Source organism: Microcebus murinus, chromosome 15, assembly GCF_040939455.1.
Source record: "Microcebus murinus isolate Inina chromosome 15, M.murinus_Inina_mat1.0, whole genome shotgun sequence".
Taxonomy (NCBI): Eukaryota; Metazoa; Chordata; class Mammalia; order Primates; family Cheirogaleidae; genus Microcebus; species Microcebus murinus.
The window spans coordinates 25,609,679-25,620,726 of NC_134118.1; the positions used below are offsets into that span (position 1 = coordinate 25,609,679).

An 11,048-nucleotide genomic window follows, 5' to 3' on the forward strand; every position below is an offset into this window, starting at 1 on the left:
ACACCCAACCATGCTGTCTAGGTATTAATGTTTTCATTATTGTACTTATTACACTGTTGAGGCCAGAACAAACGATTATTTATGGAGGGAATAAAACAAAAAACCACACTGATTCTAGGAAGGCCTTATTTATTTTGTGATTTGTTTGCATCATATACATTCAGGTAAAATATCTTTATTGAAAACAATGACCAATCCTTGTCTCGAGACATTATTTATGTGATTAAGATGAATGTTCTTCCTTCAAAGCAATATTTGTGTGTATATCTTCTATTTTGTGCCTAGTTTTGAGCTCTTCATTACTGTTTTCAGGCTAATCATCCTCCCTCACCCGAATTTCCTTTTTTATATACTTACATTGGGAACTGATGATGTATGTGGATCAGTAAATTTAGATAGTGCAAAAAAATAGTGTTTTGAAATGCATTTCTGGAGGCATTAATCATAGTCTTTCCCTCTTCTCATCCAAAAAGGAAAAAAAGAGTAATTACTCACTGTGGAGAAATTTAATGTAAAACGGTACTATATAACTTAGCGAAGCAGATAAAGGCACGCAACCAAAAAAACGTAATAATGAGTCAAGAATTCAATAGAAGCATACATACATTTTTACGAATCGCATTTGACATATAAATTTAAATACTAGGAACTTATTTATTAACAAACATAAACTGGCTTCAAATATGCTTAGCTGTTTGAAGTAGGCAAAATAGCTGAAAATGCAGAACTGTTTATAAAAGAGGGACTTTTCCGTTGAGGAGACAAAATTTCATATGGGTTTGAATAGGCAGTCTGAAGCCAAAATGTATCTTCTTTGTACCTAGATGTCCTCGTTTGTATAAAGCGCTTTGAAGAGCAACTGACACGTGCGATGAGTTATTATTATCCTAAATTTTTTGGTTCCCACCAGCCTGTGATGCCAGGACAAACATTAAAGCTTGCTGCCTGAGAATGCTTTAAGCTGTCAGCCATACTGCACTGCAATCTGAAAGGAAACTTGTATTCCCGATATTTTTAGTTCCTCCTGTCTCTCCTTACAGTTGTAGTTAGAGGTTCTCACAGAGTTAACAACCAGTATTCTTACACAGTGTTCCGTGTGGACAGTCGGTATGGCGGGAACTAGACTGAATTAGGAATTGACTAGCATGCGGTTCACGGATGCCCACGCAATGAAAGGGACTTGCCAGGACACTCATGAAAAATTCAGGATTTAAGTTGAAGCTGCTCGCTAATAATTTTTTTTCTGTACTGGCGCAGCGAATCGCGTAAAGCTGCAAACTGAAATCCGGGCGGAAAATGGGACGCTGTGAGCCGGATTTAAACGTACACGGGGATTCCCCATTGGATTATTGAGTCCAACACCTTAACCACTTGGCCATCGCAGCCACAGATGGAAGGTGCCCACGCTTTAGACTAAAGACAAACATATATTGTTTGCTATGCAGTGTAGAAGAAGAGATGGGACCATGTTCCACCCATAGGGCACTCTTTTCGAAGAAAAGGATCTCTTCAACACTTGACGCCTGACCTCACGCATCCCATGTAATGTATTTGGTCGTCCTGCTGTATGCTAGGCACTGTACTAGACACTGTGGATACAATGGTAGCAAACAAAAGAACCAAAAAAGGCATGATTCCTTCTATAATAAAACTCACAATGTAGTGGAAAATAAATACATTGTTTCCATCTGGAGATGTTTAAAGTTTTAGCTAGATATAATAACCATAGCATCGTGGACAATCACTTGAGAGAGTGTCCCTCTTTGTTAAGCTTCCTCTGTAGCATGCTAGTGCCAGCTTACCAGCTGCTTGGAGTCCCTTCTTCACAGATAGACAAGTGAAGATGTGAATGACAAGTGGTCTCCAATCAAGTGAATGTTACAGCAACCTTTCTTCATCTCCAAGAGTCTTTTCTTAAATTTCCTCTGTAATTCTGAGCCATATGGTGGCTCTTTGAGATTCTGCCCTTCTGTTTATAGGAGGCCTCATTAGGGTTTTTCTGCCTCTCTCCTTAAGGTTTCCAGAGTAGGTAATTGCTTCCATCTTTGTCACTTTTTGTATACTTGTTTCTCCATTTCAACCAGGAGCTCCTGGGAGACATGATAATGTCTTAATTTTTACTTACTCTCTGGCTTTCTATATGTTGGAAACTTGTTTGGTGCTTGGTAGCTGCTTTTGTTGCTTGCACAATTATCTCTTGCTTAGACAAATCTCTGTGGACTCAATTATCTGTTCCCTGTTCCTCACTCCCTTTCATGTCTTTTCTTCCCTCCTTGCCCAGCATATGTTAGAGTCACACCATTGCTACACTTCAACTCCCCTGCCTCTCTTACTTTATACTCCTTTGACAAATCCACAATCTGGGCAGCTGACCATGGCTAGAGAAAAACACACAATCAATTGACAGGTCTCACCTTAAATTCATGACAGTGAGTCTCAAGTAGGTCCCCAAGGCTGCCAGGCAATTGAACCATAAGGCATGAGATTAGTCCACCCCAACTCCTACTATTCTAAATCACTATTTCACACCTTCTCTCATCCCCAAACTCTAACAATTCTTCTCCAGTCCTCATATTCAACTGATGGCTTTGCTTTCTACTTCACTGAGAAAATTAAAGCAATCAAAAGAGACCTTCCACAAACATCTACCATCACATTTATTCATCGACCAGCCTCTATAGGACTGTTAGTGATTCTGTATTCTCTTGACAAGGTCACTAATGACCTTCACATGGTTAAAATCCTTTCCCAGTCCTCATCTTACTTTGTATGGCAGCAGCTTTTAATACATTCTCCTTCTTGCAACACTTTCTTCAATTGATATTAGGGTAAAAATCCTCCTGGTTGTCTTCTGCTTAATAATACACATTTAAGTTTTCTCCATGTCTTTGTATGTTTTCATAGCTCATTTCTTTTTAAGCACTGAATAATATTCCACTGTCCAGATGTACCATAACTTATTTATCCATTCACCTACTGAAGGACATAGTGGTTGCTTCCAACTTTTGGGAATTATAAATAAAGCTATGTGCAGGTTTTTGTGTAGACATGTTTTCAACTCCTTTGGATAGATGCCAAAGAGTGCAGATGCTGAATGGTATGGTAAAAATATGTTTGGTTTTGTAAGAAACCACCAAACTGTCTTCCAAAGTGGCTGTACCATTTTACATTCCTACCAGCAATGAAAGAGAGTTCCTGTTACTTCACATCTTCACTGGCATTTGGTGGTGTCAGTGTTCTGTTGTTGGCCATTCTAATGGGTATGTAGTGGTATCTCGTTGTTTTAGTACAAATGTTTAATTAAAAAATGCATTTCTCTGATGACGTATGATGGGGAACATCTTTTCATATGCTTATTTGCCATCTGTATATGTTCTTTACTTTGGCTCATTTTTTAATTGGGTTGTTTGCGTTCTTACTGTTGACTTTTAAGAGTTCTTTGTATATTTTGAATAACATTTCTTTATTAGATGTGTCTTTTTCAAATATTTTCTTTAGTCTGTGGCTTGTCTTCTTATTCTCTTGACATTGTCTTTGGCAGAGCAGAAGTTTTAAATTTGAATGAAGCTTATTATTTCTTTCATGGATTGTGCCTTTGGTGTTGTATCTAAAATGTCATTGCCATACCCATCAACTAGGTTTCTTCCTGTTATTTTCTAGGAGTTTTATAGTTTTGTGTTTTACATGTAGGTCTATGATCCATTTTGAGTTAGTTTTTGTGAAGGATACAAGGTCCATGTCTAAATTCACTTTTTTGCAATGTGGATGTCTAGTTGTTCCAGCACTATTTGTTGAAAAGACTGCCTTTGCTTCATTGTATTGCCTTTGCTCCTTTGTCAATGATCAGTCTATGACTATATGTGAGTCTGTTTTTAGGCTCTCTATTCTGTTCTGCTGATCTATTTGTCTATTTTTTCACCACTCATCGTCTTGCCAGTTCCATTCTTTTTAAAGGTCTTCTTTGCTGGCTCCTCCTGCTCTCCTCCATCCTTCTATCAGGATTTCCCAGAGCCTCATCTTTGATCTCCTTCTCTTCTACAATTATAGCCATAACCCGGTTAATGTCACCTAGTCTCATAGTTTAAATAACATGTATCTGCTGAAAACTTACTACTTTGTATTTTAATCCTGAATCTCTTCCCTAAATTCTAGACTGGCATATCCAACTTCCTGCTTAATATATCAAATTATGTATTTTAAAATAGACATTTCAAACTTAATATGTTAAGCTGATTCCTGAGTTTCCCAAAGAAAACCTACTCCACTCCCAGGCTTGTATATTTCAGGTAATGGCAATTTCAACTTTTCAGACTGTGAAAATTGCAGATACAGGGATGAAATCACTTTTGTGATACCCACACAAAATAGGGATGGGAAGGTCCAAAGGAGAGGAGGCTCATGCTTATAGGTCTGAGATAAGAGCTATTTCCAAGGACTTTCTAAAAACCCTTTCCCATCCTTCACACATCTCATTTTTTGATAAGGTTTGTCACTAGACATTCTTAAGGACTGCAGTAATTTGGAAAAACACTTGCCCAGTAACATCCTCTCCACCAAAGAATTGACAACTCTGGCTTTGAGTCTCTGGAATTAATGAACTGTTTCTAAGCAGATTCTGTAAATCCCTTTTGTTTGCTAATAAAAACTCTCCTTAACCTTCTCACATGGAATGCACTACTGGCTTACCATTTCATGTATTCTGGAATATAATCCTTATTTCTATTTCCTCAGTAAACTCAACATATTTAGAGTTCATTTACTCTAGTGTCTTTTATTACTTCTTTATTTGACAAGACATTTAGGTAAAAAATTTTGGCAACATTCTTAACTCCAATGATTCTCCCATTCTACATATATGAGAAAATTTTCTTTGTTCTAACTTCTGAATGTATCCAGATCTGACAAACTTCTCATCAACTTAACTGCTACCATTCTAGTCCAAGAGACGTTCATCTCTGACATAAAATATTGCAAAAACCTCTTAACAGAATTCCCTTCTTCCATGCTTTCCAGTCCTACAACATATTCTATGCTACGCAGTCAGAGAGATCTTTTTGAAACACGTTGTACCACTTTTTGGTACCAATTTGCTCAAAACTCAACATCTCATTTCATCATAGTATATCCTCACTGAACCTACAAGGTTGTCCATGGTCTCACTTCTCCAGCTGCACTCCTTGCTAACTCTGCTGCACTTACCACTGGCCTTCTTGTACTTCCTCATATATTTCAGGTACATCGTTGCCTTAGGGCCATTGCACTGACAGTTCCCTCTGCTAGAAATACTCTTGCTTGAATATATGTATGACACAGTCCCTTGTCTACTTCAGGTCTTTTCTCAGATATCACCTTTATCAACAAAGCACACCCTTAACATTATACATAAAACTATAAACCCACTTTATTTTAGCACTTTTCCTACTGATTATTTTTCTCCATATCATTTGTGATCATTTTTCAAACACACTACATAACTTATTTATTTTGTTTATTGTCTGTCTTCTGCATGAGAATACAGACTTTATGAGGGCAGGGACCTTTGTTTACTGCTAGATTCTTAGCATGTAGAAGAGAGTCTGGCATATGGTTGATAATAAATATTTATTGAAAATACATAAAATAGATTTCATTATTCCATTTTGCAGATAAAGAAATGAGGTCAAGGTCATTGAGTTTCACAGGATCACAACATAATAAAACCAAGATTGAAACCCAGGTATTCAGATTTCCTGCCCAAAGATCTTTCTACTCTTCCAGGGATGCCTTGGGGGAAGGGAGATTGAAGGGGAGGGCAAGGAGGCAAAGTTGGCTGAAGTGCAAAAGGAGAGAGGGCTCTAGGGGAAGTAGAATGTTTTTGCTACCAAACCAAATAGTTTCCACCAAAAAATCTGGCTATAAATTTTTTGATGTCCACATTCCAGAGCAGCAATATGTTTAATTTGCCTTAGGGAGCATTGCCTGGACATCATACCCATTCTCTTAAATGAAAAACATTGACCCTCCTTTTGTTATGAAATATTCGTTTCTCCATTTTCTCCAGGGGAGCAGTACTAATAACAAGCATGATGTTTGTGAGAGTTATCTCTGGTTACGCTCAATGTCCCCAGTCTCTGATACTGGGCTTTCTCTGCCTCTTCTTATAGTATTGAAATGACTTTCTTATTGTATGCTAAGTTTCACTCTCTTTAAGATCAGTGTCTTTCCGCAGAACCTTTCTTCTTCCAGAAAACTATAATAGTGAGGAACACTTCAACCTCAGACACACATGGATATAAATACTGACTCCAAATTCTACGATTTCTGTGAACTTGAGCAAGTTATTTATGTTATTTAACCTCTCCACTCCTCAGCTTCTACATTTATAAAACAGATAAATAGCAATAGCACCTACCCCTTAGGCTTGTTTTGGTAATATATATAAGAAAATTCATTATACACTTGGTTTAATAGCTGGTAGTAAATGGTAACTATTACTACTGTTTTAGTAATTTCTTTTGCATTATTGGTTTCAACAAAATGATACGGAAATTGCAAGGATTGAGGCTTTGGGAATTTGAAAAAAATATATACCCACATCCAATAGGATATTAAAGAATGAGCAAGTACTTACTGTAAAGCCAGGAATATCCAAGTTTGAACCATAACTCACATAGTAGCTCCACACTTAGGCAAGATAGGTAATCGCTGCAAGCCTCAGTGTCTCAACTTAAAATTAGGAAACTAACACTCTCCTCAGATAATCCATGGCAAGGGTCTAGTCTTACATTAAGTGGTAACCATTGAGTGCCTATTATGTAGTAGGTACTGTGCAAGGCAGTGTGAATTCGTTGAGGATGAGCAAGAACAGACACTACTCCTGCCCTCATGCAACTTACATTCCACGAAGACAGTCATTAATCTAATTATTACACTGATAAATGTAAAATGTGCAAGCAAAGAGAGGTCATGGTGGTATGAGGAATATGGGACTTTCACTTAGGGAGTTTCTTTCCTAAAGAAATAATAATTTGAGATCTAATCACAAGCAAGCGATAACTAGGCAAAGGCAAGCTCAAGGCTTTTCGGCTTTCAGCTGGAGGGGACCTCAGGTGCACAGTCCACTGTTGGGAGAGAGACTGATTGTACAGACAGACTCCAAGTATGGAGCACAGACTGCAAGAGAGAGCTGTGACTTGCGAGTGAAGTACTTAAGGGCTGCATATGCAGGACATTTCAGGTAGTTATATATAATGAGTGCTGTAGAAGATAACATCTATAAAATGTGTAGTATATATCAGACTCTTTAAAGGCTAGTTTCTGCCTCCTCTTCCTTTAATCCTGTCAAAATACCCAGAATCTGAGATCTAGTGTGACTTAACCTATAAGGAAATCAATTAAATTGCCTCCAGTAAGTTTGAAAGAATTCATATTATCAGAACGATCTTGAGAATTATCTTAGTTCACTGGGGGTAAGGGGTGGCGTGATCTTAGCAAATTCTGAGCTCTGGCTCCCCATTCGGAGATCCCAGTCTCTGCCACCTCCGGTGGTCCCTTAGTGCAGGCTTGAATGTTAACTGGGTTTACCACTAGGAGGCAAAACGATGAAATAATTTCCCTGAATGAGGGGTAGGAAAGTGGAAGCACGTTCCTTCTAGTGTATGTTTATTCCAGAAGAAAAACTGTCTTCCTGAAATTTATGATTTTTAGCAAAATATGAGAGGAAACACACAAACAAGTAGCTAAACTTTTAAACTCTTTCCTCTTTTCCATTCTTATTTCCAAGAAACTCCGCAAACGGCTCCAACACTAAACTGATTGCGGAGATGGTCAGGTTCCCTCCTTTCACTCTGAATGCTCTTCGCCGCTGGGAGCCCGCGGAGCAGAGCCGAACGCGGGCCGCCGGGTCCGGGGAGAATGTCGCGATGTTGCCTCGAGGCCCCCGCAGCGCGCGGGCCGGAGTCCGCCCGTGCCCACAGAGGCGCTCGCCGGGTTCCCCCGCGGCAGGAACGCACTCGTCTTGCAGTCTGACAGCAAGTCCGCTGAGAATCAAGCCCCAGAGGGTTTCCCCGAGGACGGTGGGAACGAGGAAGGAAAGGCGGTCACGAAATCAAGGTAAGGGTCTCCTATGCCCCTACAGATATCCAGGAATATCCCTCCACCCTTCTCCGCTCACAACTTTTCCTTCCCGTCCTCGCCGGAGGATTTCCAGAAATACTGTGTGGTACTAATAGTAATAATAGTACTGCTACTAGTAATTGCCAGAGACGTCTGCTATCCTTGAACTCTGTCCCAGACCGCCGGCTGCAGACCGGTATCGGTCCGTGGCCTGTCCGGGACCCGGCCGCCAAGCTCCGCTGCCGTCCCCTTCCCGTCCGTGGATAAATTTAAAAAACTAAAATAAACTTCCATAAAACTTAAAAAACGGGGGTTGGGGCGGGGGCGCACACAGCAGGAGGCGAGCGGCGAGCGCAGCTTCGTGCGCGTTTACAGCCGCCCTCATCGCCGGCGTCACCCCGAGCTCCTCCTCCCCAACCCCTTCCGTGGGAACGCTGTCTTCCATGAAACCGGTCCCTGGTGCCGAGAAAGTTGGGGACCGCTGGGTGACACTCGGTGGCAGTGAACCGAAAAGGTTGGGGCCCCCTGCTTGAACGGTGGCGGTCGCTGCTAAATTCCGAAATCAGAGCTCTTTTCTTTCCTAGAAGTTCATGAGAAAGTCACTGCGGAGAACCCGCACGTCGTGCTCTCAGAATTCCCAGGAAGCCAGTCTCACCAGTGTGGCATAGGCCGAGTACTGGGCCACGGGCGACTCTTGGGATTGACACCTACTGGGGCTCTGAAGCCCAGAAGAAAGAAAAGGGTGGGGGACTTGCTGGGCGGGAGAAACAGCAAAAGACACCTCTGTTGTTTCCGCCCGGTTTCGAACCGGGGACCTTTCGCGTGTTAGGCGAACGTGATAACCACTACACTACGGAAACCTGGTGCTATGGCTTTCTTCCCTCTGAAAATAGAAGTAAATATTCCTTGACTCCCTAGGTTTAAAAATTTTCAATTTGTCTTTTCCTTGTAGAGAATTTTCTGGTCGCACTGCTGCTGTTCCTCTCACATTTTCCATTTATTGAAATCAACAATATCACATACCGATGACGGATATTTACCAGCAGAAATACATTAACAAAATACATCTACTATAATGTTTGGGGAGTTCAGAGTAGCCTGTTCAAATAGCCAAAAAATTGGAAACTACACCGGTGCCCATCAAGGAAGACTTCCTAGAGAAAATGACACCAGATTTAAGACTTGGTAGATGAAAAGAAATATGACAGTTGTAGAGAGGTTAGAAACGGAGATTTTTGTCATTAGGAACTGGATGGAGTGGTTGTGGTCATTGGGAGGAAATCCAGAGATTTGAAGCAGGGCATGGAAAGAAATCAGACTAAATAGGAATATTTGGGCTGGATCAGAGAAGAAGGGATGTGTCCTCTAAAGAGAGGAAGGTATATTTTAGTCTGAATGTGATGAGAGAGATCAAAGAAATTGTAGAGTAACCTTTAATTTTTGGAATGTAGATGTCATCCAGTAAAGAGGTTTTTTTTTTGTTGTTGTTTGTTTTAATCAGGGTGTAACTTACATACATTAAAATACACAAATGTTAAGTGTTCTGATCAAGGAACAAAATATATGTGACATCAGCTCAGATTCAATTGCTTCAGCAAATGCCAACCAAGATTATGTTGAAATGGAAATGGTTGAAACAAAAAATAATGGAAAAACCTTAAAAGCAGCTGGAAAGAAAAATATTACATTTTAGGTTAAACAAAAGTTAAATTGAATAATAGGCATTAATTCAAAGGAAAGCAGAAAAGGAAGAACAAAAGAACAAGGAACAGATAAAAAATAAAAAATAAATAAAATGATGACAGACTTAAATCCTATCATGGATGTAAATGGGATAAAGAATTAAAAGGCAGAGATTGTCAGGCTAGCTAGTAAAATAGTCAATTGTATCTTGCTTACAAGAGACACACTTTAAAAATAAGAACACAGACAAGTTGAAAGTAAAGCAGTAGGGAGAGAGGTATTATGAAAACATCAACCATTAGAAAGGGGGTGTGAATATCAATATCAGAAAGAGTAGATGTCAAAGTAAAAAGTAAGGCCAAAGATAAGAGGAATGTCACATAATGACAAACTGTTAAATTCATGAGGAAGACATTTTAATTCTTATATGAAGCAAATTAAGAAAACTCAAACAAGAAAACAGAAAAATCACAATTGTGGTTAGCAATTTTAAAGACACTTCTGCCTAACTGATGAGAAATTGAAAGAAAAGAGGGAAAAAGAAGTAGGAATATAGAAACCTTAAACTATGATTATTATCCAATTTACTATAAGACACCACACCCAAATACTGCAGAATACACATTATTTTCAAGTCTACACAAAAAATTCACTGAAGTTAGGCCATAAATCAAATTTCAATAGATTTTAAATAATTAAAGTCATTTTTAAAATATGGTTTCTGAGGACAACAGAAATAAAGTGGAAATCAATAACAAAAAGATAACTAGAAAATTCCCAGATGTTGGAAAACATAAGCACTACACTTCTAAATAAGCCCCAAGTTAAAGAAAAGTGCAATGGAAACTAAAGAATATTTTTGCACTAAAAGAATGAAAATACAACATGAAATTAAAGCAGTTCTTTGAGGGATATTTATAGGTTTAAATGTATATATTAGTAAGAGAAGAAGGAAAAGTTTTTAAAAAAGAAGTATTTTATATTTTAAACCAAAATTTCTTTGGTCTGTTAAGAATGAATGTAGACCGCCAATCAGGAAGACAGGGAGAGCAAAAGGTTGTTGTAGATTGTGGTAAAGAAGAGAGATTGAGGGCCCAAATAGGGACCAACAGAGGGCAAAAATGCCTCACATATATTTCTATTTTCTTTTTCTAAGCTTTTTTCTTTTTTAAAAAAATTTGTTTATATTTTTCCTCATGCTACCTTGGTCTAAGAAACGCCTCATATATGTTGAAGGTAAAATCAGCAGGACTTTGTCATGATTTGATGGT

The 11,048-nt window shown here is 39.0% G+C and overlaps 1 non-coding gene across 1 annotated transcript; it reads right to left on the reverse strand.

Annotated features, from left to right (window-relative positions):
- Positions 1-8,881: 8,881 nt before the first annotated feature.
- On the reverse strand, positions 8,882-8,954 carry TRNAV-AAC (transfer RNA valine (anticodon AAC)). The gene has a single exon. It is a non-coding gene; the product is annotated as a tRNA-Val (tRNA).
- Between the last annotated feature and the right edge of the window lie 2,094 nt (positions 8,955-11,048).